Source organism: Lithobates pipiens, unplaced genomic scaffold (genome assembly GCF_037356315.1).
Source record: "Lithobates pipiens isolate NorthernLeopardFrog02 unplaced genomic scaffold, aLitPip1_a1.2 Scaffold_30, whole genome shotgun sequence".
Taxonomy (NCBI): Eukaryota; Metazoa; Chordata; class Amphibia; order Anura; family Ranidae; genus Lithobates; species Lithobates pipiens.
This window is the reverse complement of record NW_027507791.1, coordinates 162,647,560-162,662,094: the sequence shown is the minus strand read 5'-3', so window position 1 is coordinate 162,662,094 and position 14,535 is coordinate 162,647,560. Positions and strand designations below refer to the sequence as shown.

At 39.7% G+C, this 14,535-nt stretch overlaps 1 protein-coding gene across 4 annotated transcripts in view; it reads right to left on the bottom strand.

The window, feature by feature from the left end:
* The window catches only part of LOC143943334 (matrix metalloproteinase-18-like), a 1,003,345-nt gene that overhangs the window by 71,455 nt on the left and 917,355 nt on the right, over positions 1 to 14,535 (bottom strand). The gene's annotated exons all lie outside the window — the stretch shown is intronic.

Below are 14,535 nucleotides of genomic sequence, written 5' to 3'. Positions count from 1 at the left end.
GTGAAAGTACAGAACCCCAACGCCATGTGATCTTAACTGTTTACGCACTCTTATTTTCAACCGCAAAATTAAAGATGATAAGCTTATCTGTCGTTAAGAATCAGAACTGTCTATAGATTTAACCTCCACTGAATTGGACCATATACATATCCATATTAATAAGGGCTCCATTAATGTATCCACCCAGGAAAACAGATACAAAATATTCACCAAATGGTACAGGACACCTGATAAGATCCACAAAATGCATCCCTCGGTCCTCCCGACATGCTGGCATTGCAATGCGGCGCATGGCACCTTCATTTATATCTGGTGGGAGTGTCCCCTTATCCTAACGTTCTGGATGGAAATTCATTTCTTAATCCCCCAAATTACCTCTTATACCCCAGACTTCACTCCGGCCCAATATATGCTCCACCACACCTCCATACCCCCCTCCTCCTACAAAAAATCCCTTACCCTACACCTTATCAATGCAGCCAACCTTTGTGTTCCGGTTCACTGGAGGAGCTGCACACCACCCACAGTGGCTGAATGGTTCAAAAGAGTCGATAGAACGGCAGACATGGAAAAATTAATTTACCAAGCAAAAGACAATCCAACTAAATTTGGTGCAACATGGGCTTGCTGGTTGCACTTTAGAAACTCCTCGACACAGACCATTCCTCCTGGTGACCCAACCTCTCAGTCATGATAGATATTGATCTGTCTCTGAAGCATCATAGTGTCTGGCTTATCATACCATCCCTCCGCCCATACCCTCCCTCTTACCCAATTTGTCCTCACTGATCCTACTTAGGCGATCCCTACACCCTCTCAACTCGATTCCAACATACCTCCTTCACTGTGTACGAGCACACACCCTAACGGTTTCTGTATTACTTACCCCCCCTCACTCCTAGATAACACATTACTCCTGCAGAGCTTCCTCACAATCATAAAGATACAGAATAGGTTTAAACCACATACATTGCTACTCATGGCCCCCACCCATCCACAGTCAGAACCCTTCAGGGGTGAATGGGTTCAAGGATGGCTTTGATCGGTACAGAACATTACCCCAATTGGACTCCTACCCCCACACACATCCCTTAATGATCCTCAGTTAATAAACTTATTTAATGTACTCCCGCTTTACCATGAGCATACTTTACTTCACCTGCACCACTAATGCAGAAGTTACCTAGTAAGAGGCTTAGTTGGCTGTGTTTTGAACTTGTTATTACATTTCTATTATATATGTTGATTGTACAACTTTTTGATTGTATTAACAGCTTCTATTTCAATGTATGCCTGATAGCTGTGATTTTGTGTATATCTGAAAAATTTTAATAAACATTTATTGGAAAAAAAAAGAACAGCTGACCAAGAATGAGTCCATTGTCATCAAAGCTGCAGATAAAGGGGGTAGTATAGTAATTCAGGAGATCACAAAGTCTACTCTCGGACACCAACATCTATGCTACTCTCCCTAGTGACCTCACATCCCAGTTTGCACTTGAAGCCACTACACTTGTTAACCAAGCCCTTACAGATAAAATTATTTTCTTGAAGAAACCTTGTTTTTTAAGAAAAACTTCTACAAAGTCCCATATTTCTACCACCTGTCGAAAATCCATAAAGACCTCACCCATCCCCCAGGCCATCCAATAGTAACTGCCATGAACAGCGTCACCAGTGGCTTCTTCATATATATTGACCAATTCTTCCAGCCCTTGGCACAGAATCTCCCCTTCTATATAAGCGATGGACCCCACCTTCTTGAAATGCTGAAGCCCTACTCATGGGAAAAGAACTATTGGTGGCTCTCTCTTTATGTGTCTTCATTACACACAGCGATACCCCATGGTGTAGGAGTAACATTTTCTAGCCAACGATCCATCTCACCAACCCCCGGCAAGCCAACTTCATTCTTGAAGCTTTAGTCTTTTGCCACAAACACAATCATTTTGAGCCAGAAGGGACACTACCTTCAGATTAACGGCACAGCTATGGGGGCCCCCAGCTATACTAATCTTACTATGGGATATTGGGAACACACGTATCTTGCAGCCGACCATCCCTTTACTGCACATGTGATATACTACGGTCAATATATTGACGATATATTAATCATTTGGGATGGCACGTTTGATGACATTGTCACTTTTGTACAGTATTGTAACATTAACACCCTGGGCCCACTTGGCTGACCCCGATACTCTAGCATTTTTAGATCTCAAACTTTGCCATGATAATGAAACCATTTATGCAAAAATTTTTATCAAGCCCACTGCAGGCAATTCTTTTATACATTATACCAGCTGCCACCATCCCAGATGGGTCAATATTATCCCCCGCAGCCAGTTCTGCCACCTTCGGAGCAATTGTACTAGAGACTCAGCCTTATGCTACACCTCATAATCATGTGACCTTGAGATTCTGTAACAAGTGATATTAATCTTATCTTTAATGTTTACAATTTCAATATGGTTTCTAATTTTACTACCATTAATACAATCATGTGGCTTATGAATTGGCATAATCACTCTATCGTGTACCAATGTATTTATTTTCTACAAATTGGTTGTGTATTATGTTATTTTCAACACTATCATGCTGTCTATGAATTAACATATTATCCTGTACAAATATTACCTGTAGATTGGTTATGAATTATGCCATTATCATGCACATTAAATTGTTAATATTTTACTTAACTTTATTATGTTTTTCTTATGAACCTATGTTCATATGATCATATGATTTTTATCCTTATACGTTCTTAACTGTGCTTTATGTAAAGTCCCAAAACTTTTCTTTTTTGCTTAGATTATTTTATGTGACCACAAGTCAAACCCGCTTGTTATTTCCTCTGGAACCAGGAAAGGTTGCCCACTTTGCTCTCCTCCTTTTTAAATGGCTATAGAGACTCTGGCAATAGCAATTAGCCGCTAATATTCTGGGAATAGCAAGCAGGAGCAAAAACCATAAATTTGTGCTCTTTGCTGTTTATTATGTAGCGGCCATAACCCTTTGCAGGGTGGCCTTTACCTTTTGGGCTTACTGTTTACCTCCGCTTGGCTTGTTCTTCCACGTCTAGGGGTTCCCAGGGTTGATACCCAACAACTTTGGACGCTGACAACAATAAAGTCCTTTTGAAAGGTTTTTATTTGCAGGGGTAACATCCAACAACACAGTCTCGTATGGAAACAGAGGGCAAGGGTGAAGAACTCAGGCACCTTGGACTGCTAGTATAACAAGTCTCTATTACAACCCAGAGAGTAGCCACTCGCAGCTGGGTGCTTTAAGGCTGAAAAAATCTCTAGCCAGAGATTATGGCAATCAGCACGTTGATTCAGAACTTAAGAAACTGAAAGCGAACATGAACCTTTTTCCTCAGTACCTGGAACGTTCTCTGTCTCCTTGACAGTACTGGAAAAAAGTGTGGATTCATCAATGTCCTTTACAACTCAGTAACCAGGCACTTCTCAGGATGCTGGCTTGTTGGCCCTCCACCGAAGAGTCCTCCCCGGTCACTTCCAGAAGCTGTAGTGTCCCTCCAAGCCGAGAGCACACCTGGACACTTTGAATCCTCCCTCAGTTACAGTGCCTCGGACCAGGCGGTTCTGAGACTCGGGAACGGACGGATCCCTGCCCCAGGCCAGACAGGTCTATCAGGGGCCACTAACAGGAACATGATGCAGGATGTTGAACACCCTGTGACCGGGACCCCTCACGGGGCTACGCCGGTCCTGGAACCAGAACAGACCACACGGGTCTCACGAACAACTCCGGAACCCTGAACATGTGACCCACACCTGTTTAAGTACCCCCTCCCAGACTCTTCAGTGGGCCCCGGCGCTCCCGCTGATTGTCTCCGAGAGGGCCGATACCAAAACATCCAACCAGACTTGATTCTAGCCTGTCATGTGCACCTCACCATTCACATGACCAGGCAGAACTTTCAAACATAGCCTGGTCAGACTGGTGTTAGGCCTACCTACAATAATTAATCCTCAGAATCTTATTATCCTGAGGTAAAAACTAAATTTACAATGCATGTGACATTTGATCCCCAATGTCATCCACTACATTCATGCAAAACATTTTATAAACTCTGAATAAATAATTTTCAGTATCTGTAACTCATTCAAAAACACTTGAATTATATGAATGTATGAATGAATGAAATACTTGTATAGCGCACAATGCGAACTGAATCGCCTCTATATGTTATATGTAACAAGAAATGTTCAACCGCTGTATATATCAACATGATTTACTGTAATGATGATTCTTTACTCTGTATATCTCTCAATTTTTGATAACCCGTGTTGTACTACTTTTTGTACAAGTTTGTAAAAAAAAATAAAAAATGAACCCTTTGAATCCCTTTAATACATAGGCAAGATTAATCATATGTTTATAGCTATAAATATGAGCAACTGAGGATCTACTTTGCCTGAAATAAACTGTTGAGCCCCATACACACTATTTTCTGTAGATTTTTTCCTTAAGTTACCAAAACCATGTAGTGCAAGGGCCTGCCTGATTGCATACAAATTGAAACTCCTAAGGTTTGACCTTATATTATATGGTTTTGGTAAATCGGAAGGAAAAAATCAGCAGAAAATCTGTTAGTGTGTATGAGGCTTTACAGTAAGGACTCATTTACACTTGCTTGGACTTTAAGACATATTAAAGTGCCTACCACTCAGCGATGCTTTGGTGGTGCTTTTTTGAAGCTTTAATGAAGCTTGGCAAATGCCCTGTATGTGCATTGATTTTCTATTTGTTTTAGAGGGGCCCAGTAGAACCCCAACTCCGTTGTACCACCACTCAGCAGATCGCCAACTTATTAATACTCTCTTTCAGCAGATCCCCTGCTCAGTAGTACCCCCATCTCTACTGATGCTCCAGTCAGTAGTAACCCCCAGCTCTGCTGATTCCCCATATAGTATTGACCCCCAGCTCTGCTGATCCTCTGGTTTACTGCTTCTTCCATGTGTGCCATCTGCTAGTTGCTCTGCTCCGCTACGGACCCCACTCACCTTCCTGCTGTTCAACGCTGATTACAAGATGAGATGTCTACACCAGACCCTTACCAGTGCATCCTGGGAATCTCCTACCTGCAATATCTACAAAACAAAGCAAAGCTAAAGCTGAATAAAAGCTGCAGGTGCTGTAAGCAAGAATTGTCATAGACTTCTATGGGGGCTTTGGAGACACTTTTTTTTTTCTTTTCTTTTTTCAAAATTGTATTTTTATTGGGTTTTTAAAAGAACAGATATAAAATTGTTACATAGTGCACAGTGCACAAATATCGAAAAGCATACTGATACCAAACAAAGAAATAAGAGGTACAAATAATCAATACCAATATATACAGAGTACAGGGGTGATCTGCACAGCCTGTCAAAAAGAAAAAAACAAAAACAAAAAAACTTGTGGGTAAGTAATAGAAATCAAAAACAGAGAGTGTTCATAAAAGTAAAAAGATAAAGGATTTTTGTAAAGGGTTTATGATAAGAAACAGGAGACTCAGGGAGGTACCAAATGGCATACATAGAAACAAGGGGGGACATGGTCAAGTATAATATAATGCTAATGCAATTTATGATGTGACAATTGGCATAGGGGTCCCATATTCTGATTGATCCCAAGGTTCCCAGACTTTATCAAATTGGGAGATGGCATCATGTACAGAGGCCGTTAGATATTCCATCCTCTGAATCTCAGCCACCAGGTGAAGAAATCTGGACCACGGAGGAGGTGTGTTAGACAACCAGCACAATGGAATAAGCCTTTTGGCAGCTAAGAAAATAGAGGAAATTAGCCGATTTACTTTTTTGGTTATGCCTGAAAAAGGAAGACTCAGTAAATCATTTAAAGTAGGGGTGTCCAAACTACGGCCCTCCAGCTGTTGCAGAACTACACATCCCATGAGGCATTGTAAAACTCTGGCATTCAAAGACATGACTAGGCATGATGGGGATTGTAGTTCCTGAACAACTGGAGGGCCGTAGTTTGGACACCCCTGATTTAAAGGATCGAGGGAAAGGGACACGTCTACCACCTTTTGTATTAGGAGCCTTACTTCATGCCAAAAGGATTGGATCATAGAACATTGCCAGAAAATAAAGTAGTAAAATAAAGAACCTGTGTCAATCCCTCAGTGCCAGCAGTGTGACGAAACTGAGGAATCATATTTGGGAATAATATCAGGGGTTTTGTACCAAAACATGAGAATCTTAATGGATGTTTCCCTTTGGGTTACACATTTGGAGGACTTGAAAGAAGAGGACCAGATCCTGTCCCATACCTGGACCGTAATAGGTCTACCTATTAAAAATGGGACCATCTCCTCATGTAGTGATGTGTGGTCTCAGTAAGAGGGATCGACTCATGGATGATACGGTGGATGGAGGATATTAAATGTAGTTGGTGAGGATCCTAGGCGCATAAATACTCAAAAGCGGTTGGTTTATCGAGAGTTAGGGTTGGAGATTTTGAGTGAAAGAAATGTCTAACCTGTAAATAAAAATGAAAAAGTTGGTGAGGGTATATCAGTATCAAAGTATGTAATCTCCGTGTGATAGGATGAACCAAATTTCGGAGCTGAAAGAGGGGGGGCATTAATCTATGGGAAAACCCTGCCCAGGGACAGACTGTCTAGTATGATTGGGTTAAACAGCACATTCACAAGAGGAGAGCAAGGTGAAGCAAGAAGAAAACCTTTGAGGCATTTACGCCAAATGGTTAAAGTGAAGATCATTGGAGCAGTACATTGACATTTAAAAAAGGGATCCAGGGATGGGAGCGCATCCCAAACTAAAGAACATGGGTGAACCGGATACAACACTCCCTTTTCAATGGCTGTACATTGATTTGGTGCGTGTAAGGAGGACCATAAATAGCCCTCAAATGTGAGGCGTAATAATATTTAATGTCCGGGGTGCCCAATCCTCCCCTGGATATTGGGGCAAATATCACGAACTCGCTATGTGGTGGGCCCTGTCGCCCCATATGAACTTTAGAAAACTCCTCTGAAGTGCTTCTAGTTGAGAGGAAGGCATGGCAACTGGTAATGTTTCAAAGTGGTATAGTAGCCTGGGTAAACTAGACATTTTTAGGACGTTAATCCTACCCAAAATAGATGGCATATTTTGTCCAGGTCAGCATGGATTTGTTAATGTCTAAAACCAGAGGGGGTAAATTAACAGGATAAAGGGAAGAATAAGAGGGGGTAAGAAGGATACCTAAATATTTGAGGGAGGTAGTGCACCATTTGTAAGGGTATGATTCTTTAAGCTGAGATAACAGGGAGGATGGGATGTGTATGGGGAGAGCTTCAGTTTTAGAAGTGTTAACCTTATAACTGGAAATGGCACTAAAGGAGGACAACAATTTATGCAGTGAGGGGAGAGATATCAGTGGGTTGGTAATAGTGAGCAGGATGTCATCTGTGAAAAGCGATAGTTTATATTCCCCCTGTCGCATCACCACACTACGTATATCCGGATGAATGCGGATGGACTCGGCCAGGGGTTCTAGACACAAAATAAAAAGTTATGGTGAAAGGGGACACCCCTGCCGAGTACCGTTTGGCATGGGGAAGCCAGATGACAGGACAGAAGACATCTGAACTTGGGCTGTAACTGTCGAGTAAAGGGCCTCTAAAGCTTTTAGAAAAGGGCCGCTAAAACCATATGCATTTAAGGTAGCATACATATAAGGCCAACTCAGCCTATCGAAGGCCTTTTGTGCATCCAAACTTAGAACCAAGGCCAAATGGGAAGTGTTATCCCCTGCATGCCTGCCAGGGACAAAGCCCACTTGGACGCTATGGATCAATTTGGGAACAAGTCTAGATAGTCTGTATGCAAGGATTTTTGTAAATATTTTATAATCTGAATTTAAAAGGGCTATGGGTCTGTAATTATCTGGGATAGAGGGGTCCTTACCAGGCTTTGGGATGACAGAAATGTATCAGAGGGGGAATTGTGGGTGTGGGGATGTACCCTTAAGCAAGCAATCATATAAGATCAGCATGTGTGGAGACAAAATATCAAAGAAGGTTTTGAAGTAAAAATAGGGCAAGCCATCAGGGCCAGGTAATTTATGTAATGGAAGGCCCTTAATTCTAGTTAGAAGCTCTTCTGCGTTATAGCCATATTCAGGCTAGCTAAATCCGCTAAAGATAATTTTGGAAGTTTGTTAGAGAAAAATGTCTCAAATTTTTCTTGGGTAAAATTAAAGTTATTTTCCGGGGTCAGACAGTAGTTATATAATCTATGGTAGAATTTGCCAAATTTTTTTGACATCTCATGGGGGCAGTGTGTCAGCCTGGAAAAGAAAGTCAGGGAATGAATTGAATGGGTGTGGATGTAATTTGTTGACTAACATTCTATGGGGTTTACTTGAATATTCATAACATTTTTGTTTCATCCAGAGTAAGGATCTGGCTGCCCTGCCAAGCTGTATTAATTTGACTTGTTCTGAGGGAGGTGACCTTTCGCAGTTTCATCACCGTAGGGCCACACAACAGCTGTCGCTCTGCAGTTACCAGAGTGGATGTCAGGGACTTTATAAGTCCATTTCTTTTTTTTCACAAAGGTTTTTATTGGTTGAACAGCAAAAAAAAAACTGATGAAACATTACAGTAATTAAGTTGCACATATTTGTTACATAAGGTGTTTTCGTACATTCCAAAATTTAATATAATCAGATAAAGTCAAGGAGGTATACAGGATTACCGTTGTACATTAGGAAATGTATTCAGTAGAAAGGTACTCACTCTCCAAAAACACACAAAAAAAAAAAAAAGGGGACTTAGTATGGAAAGGAGGGGTGGAGGGGTGACAGATTGTGTCATTTATTCACTCTCACTTCTCCTGAACCTTATTCGTAAGGGAGTAGACCATAAAAAAAGTAGTTTGTTACTTTATGGAGGTTTTATAAGCCTGAGAGTTTTTATATTCAATCCAGTTGAACCATGTTGCAGTAAAGTTAGAAATTTTCTCTTGTGAGATGCTTATGGGTTCCTCTATAGATTCAATATTGTTGATCCTACAAAACCATTCTTTTTTTGATGGAGTTATATTTTCACGCCAGTGGCATGGAATACAGTGTCTTGCGGCATTTATCATAAACATCGTCAATGATTTTAGGTAACGTTTTTTGGGGGTTGTGGTGTAGTGTAATAGGTATTGCGCTGGTTCAAATTGTACGATTTCTGAAGTTACCAAGGTGATGGTTTCGTGAACCATCTTCCAAAAGTCCTGGATTAGTGGACAAGACCACCAAATGTGTATCATCGAGCCTTCTTCAGTGTGGCATCTCCAGCATCTGTCGGAGACCTGGGGATAAAATTTGTGCAAAAGGTTGGGGGTTCTATACCATCTAGAAAGTATTTTAAAGCCGCACTCTTGTGTGGCTACATTTAGCGAACCTTTATGTGCGTAAGAGAAGATGGTTTCCCAATTGTCATCAGAAAAATTTAGGTTTAAGTCTCGTTCCCAGGCTTGGCAGGATGGGATGGAGAACTCCGAACCATTCATGAATAGTGAGTTAAGTGTCTTATCTGTAGGTAGTTCCACTGTGTAATTAGATTTGGGTTTTTATCTTTGTTAATTTCCTCGAAAGATATTAGCTTCCTGTTATCAAAGAAGTGTTTGGCAAGCACTTCCTTGTGGGGCCACGATTCGTTGAGAAATTTCCCCTCAGTACCTGGGGGGAAATCCGGGTTTTTACTTAGAGGTGTAAGAGGACTTATCCATGGGGAAGGGATTTTTTTTGTAGGTATCATGAAATATTTATAGAGTAGGTCCTATAAGAGGATGGGATTTGATGTCTTTTGGGTGATGTGTTGGGTTTATCCGAGGTAAGCGTTTAATTGAACTAGCAAATTGTAGTTGTTCTAACGTCACCCAGTCCTTAGTCGGTTGATGAATGTTCCAATCAACTATACGCGTCAGGAGGGCTGCCTGATGGTATTTTCTTAGATCGGGGAGTGCTATTCCCCCTTTGTTTTTAGGTAAGTTTAGCCTTGTGTATTTAATTCTGGGGGGTTTACCCCTCCAGATGAAGGTTGAGCAGGCTTTACGGAAGGAAGCAAAAAGAGATGTTGGTAGTCTGATGGGTATTGTTTGCATTGCGTATAAAAATCTGGGTAGGATCATAATTTTTATTAGTGAAGCTCTGCCAAACCATGATATGTTAAGAGAGTTCCATCTTTTAAGATCTTCTTGGGTGTCTTTTAAGATGGGCAAAAAAATAAATTTGAAGAGGTTGTTTAAATTTGTTGGGATTTCAATTCCAAGGTAAGTTATACTTTGTTTGGCCCAAGAGAATGGGAAGTTCCGTTTGCATAGGTCAACTGAATTTGAGGGTAGTGATATATTGAGGGCTATAGATTTAGTGTGATTGATTTTTAAATTGGATATAAGTTGAAAAAATTCAAGATCTTGAATGATATTGGGCAGTGAGATATGGGGCTGCGAGAGGAAAAGGAGCATATCATCTGCAAAGGCAGCGACTTTGTATGTGTGATTATTGATTTCTATGCCTTTAATGTCAGGGTTAGATCTAATTTTGTTCAGAAGGGGTTCTAATGTAAGAACAAACAGTAATGGTGAGAGGGGGCAGCCCTGTCTTGTTCTGTTTCTTAAGTTGAAGGCGTTCGACAGGTGGCCGTTAACTCGTACACGTGCTGTAGGATTGGAATAGAGCGCTTTGATATAAGCTCTCATCTGTGGTAAAATACCTATGCACACTAGAACTGCGTCCATGAAGTCCCAGGCCACTCTGTCGAACGCCTTCTCTGCATCGAGAGATAAAAAGAAACCTTGCTTGTTTTTGGAAGTTAACCAGTGGTTAATGTTTAGGGCTTTAATTGTATTATCCCTCCCCTCTCTTCCAGGGATAAATCCTACTTGGTCAAGTGAGATGAGTGATGGGAGCAGGGGAATGATTCTATTGGCTAAAATTTTGGCATATATCTTGACGTCAACATTAATTAAAGAAATTGGCCTGTAATTTGTGACTAGGGTCAAATCTTTTCCTTCTTTAGGAATAACAGATATATGTGCTTCAAGTAGTTGTTTTGGGGGATGTTGTTCAGAGTGGAGTGACTGGAACGTTTTCAGGAACCTTGGTTTCAATATATTGGTGAAAGTTTTATAGTATTTTAGGGGTAGGCCATCGGGACCTGGTGCCTTGCCCACTTTCATATCTTTTATAGCTTTATTAAATTCCCTACCAGAGATGGGGGCTTCTAGTTCTTGGGCTGTATTCTCATCTATTTGTGGTGAGCTATATTTTTCAAGGAAGTCTCGATAAGTTTTGTTCTCTTGTCAGAATTATGGGGAAATTGGGAATTAGAGGGAATATTGTATAAAGATTGGTAGTATGAGTTGCCTTGTTTATCTCTTATCTGATGAATAGTTGAGGCAACTCTCTTATTTTGAACAGCCTTTGCTAATAGTCTTCCACTTTTGTTGCCCTGCTCGTAATATATTTTGTGTCTTAAAATGTATTGCCTCTTTGTTTTCAAGTTCAGCTCCTCTGAGAGTAATGCTCTCGTTTTTGTTAATTCCTCAAAAGTGGAAATTGCAACAGTCCGTTTGTGTGTAATTTCTAATTTGTGAATTTGCTCTATTAATAATTTAATTTTGGCCTGTTTCGCTTTCTTGATTTTGGTTAGCTTATTTATAAATTCACCTCTGATGACGCATTTGTGCGCCTCCCATTGAGTCAGGGAGGTCGTTTCCTCATTTTCATTTCGATCAAAGTATTCTTTTAGTTTGTCATTGAAATAGAGTATGTCTGCATGGTCTTTCAGGACAGAAGTGTTGAGTCTCCATGTCTTGGTGATGGTAATTTTTCCTGGGAGGGTCAGAGTCATGGTAATAGGGTGGTGGTCAGATAAAGTCATGGTTTCTATTGATGAATGTTTCAGTAGTCCAAGATCAGATTGGGACATGAAGAAAAAGTCTATTCTAGAATATTTTTGGTGGACTGTAGAAAAATAGGTAAAATCTTTAGATTGTGGTTTCAGAGTTCTCCATGTATCATGTAGCATTAATTCTTGTAGTTGAAAACGAAAGGTACTAATGAGCTCCACCTAACTACTACTAAATATCTAAAAGATATGGAAGCAGCCAGCAAAAAATAGTGATCTCTACACCAAATTTTTTTTAAGTAAAATGAATATATGCGGCGCTACCTAAACAATAAAACAAAATAAATAATTTACTAAAGTGCAACAACTGCAAATGAATTGCAGACTAAAAGTGCAAAGGTGAATCCACATCACTATAGTGAATATAGAACAATAAATATATTACATCTATGAATATAGAACAATAAATATATTACATCTAATGTAGAATAAAAAATTAATAATCATATACGTGCATAAATAATCAAAAATCATAAGTGAAACTTATTCCAAAGTACAGAATATAAAAAATGAAGATGCTAAATAAGCAATAATGTGCAAAATGCAATAATAAATGGTGATCATCAAATAAAGTCCATGCAAATAATTGGTGACCATACAGCAAATTCCATGCAAAAAATATAAAGTGGCTTCCAATGCGTGACAATCCACTGCAAACTTCAGTGCCCAACTTGTGCACCACCAGTTTCCCCCAGCCTCTCACCTCAAATATATAGCATAAAAGCGCTGTATGTACACAGATGCTACTCCGTCCTTATCCGTCCAGCCTCAGATATATACCGCTGTACGTATACGGTTATCACTTCCCCAATTTCTCCAAATACATCCAGTTAAAATTGGTATTACATAGGGAATGGAAGAAAGACAAGGGGGGCTCCCATGTGTAGTATCAAAACATAACTTTAATAAATCAATATCCTCACTTACATGTAAGCAGATACCAGCGAATTCGTAGCAACACAGACTTACGGTCTCGGCCGCGACCGGAAGTGATATGTGTAACACCTAGCTCCTTCCCTGACGCGTTGCGTCACAACCTCGTGACTTTATCAAAGGGTGAAGGGAGATAGGTGTCCTCGGAGCTTATATGCGGTCAGTGCCGTCATCATAACAACCACAGACGGCGGCGCTTCCGCATACATATACAAAACCTATTCGCAGCAGCATTCAATAATTAAAATGTATGCCTACATAAATACGAAACTACAAACATCTTGCTATTCTGAGAAATAATCTAGCAAAATAATACATATAAATTCTAAATAATGATAAAAATACACAGTAGTATATAATGACATATAAAGAGCGACATCTAGTGGTTATACCTCAAATTACTCTTCAAGTATTAAAAACATATTATATGTATAAAATATCTTAAAATTATAAAAAAATATATATAAAAATGTGTTAAAAAATGTGAATAACATCTTCTTAGTAGTTTCACATAGACATAAAAGCCCAAATATAAATATTGATGTCTCCACGGGCTATTATTAACGCTAATTGTTAAATAAATGACAACTAAGTACATGAGGCTGGGGGAAACTGGTGGTGCACAAGTTGGGCACTGAAGTTTGCAGTGGATTGTCACGCATTGGAAGCCACTTTATATTTTTTGCATGGACTTTGCTGTATGGTCACCAATTATTTGCATGGACTTTATTTGATGATCACCATTTATTATTGCATTTTGCACATTATTGCTTATTTAGCATCTTCATTTTTTATATTCTGTACTGGAATGAGTTTCACTTATGATTTTTGATTATTTATGCACGTATATGATTATTAATTTTTTATTCTACATTAGATGTAATATATTTATTGTTCTATCATTGCACATCACATCACTATAGTGAGGTGGATTCACCTTTGCACTTTTAGTCTGCAATTCATTTGCAGTTGTTGCACTTTAGTAAATTATTTATTTAGTTTTATTGTTTAGGTAGCGCCGCATATATTCATTTTACTTAAAATTCTTGTAGTTGGAGTTTAATTTGTTTCAGAGCTCTATAGGGAAGGCTCGATGTACCATTCGAGGTGTCTATTAGGGGATTAAGGATAACGTTAAAGTCTCCCCCTAGAATGAGTATGCCAGAGGCGAAATTCGTTAATAAATCTTTTATCTTTCGGAAGAAGGCAACTTGTTTTGAATTGGGTGCGTATATGTTAGCAATTGTAATGGGGTGGTGGTCTATTTTCCCTTTCAGAAAAATATATCTCCCCCAGGGTCTTGCATGGTATCATGGATCTGTGGAGAAGTTTGTTTAGAGATAAGGATTGATACCCCCTTGGTTTTCCCTTCCGGGTTTGTAGCATGGAATGCAGTTGGGTATCTCTTGTCGTTCATTTTGGGAACATTGTTAGTTTTAAAATGAGTCTCTTGTATGCATACGATATTTGCTTTTAGTTTATGAGATTAGTTTAAGAGTTTGGTTCTCTTAGCGGGTATGTTAAGCCCTTTGGCGTTTATTGATACTAGTTTGATTGATGGTGAGATTTCCCGTACTACAGAAGCAGCAGGGATTTAATATCTAGGTTCAGGTGCGTGAGGAAGCAAGCTGTTATTTCAGTTTCTAATGCGAGAAAAA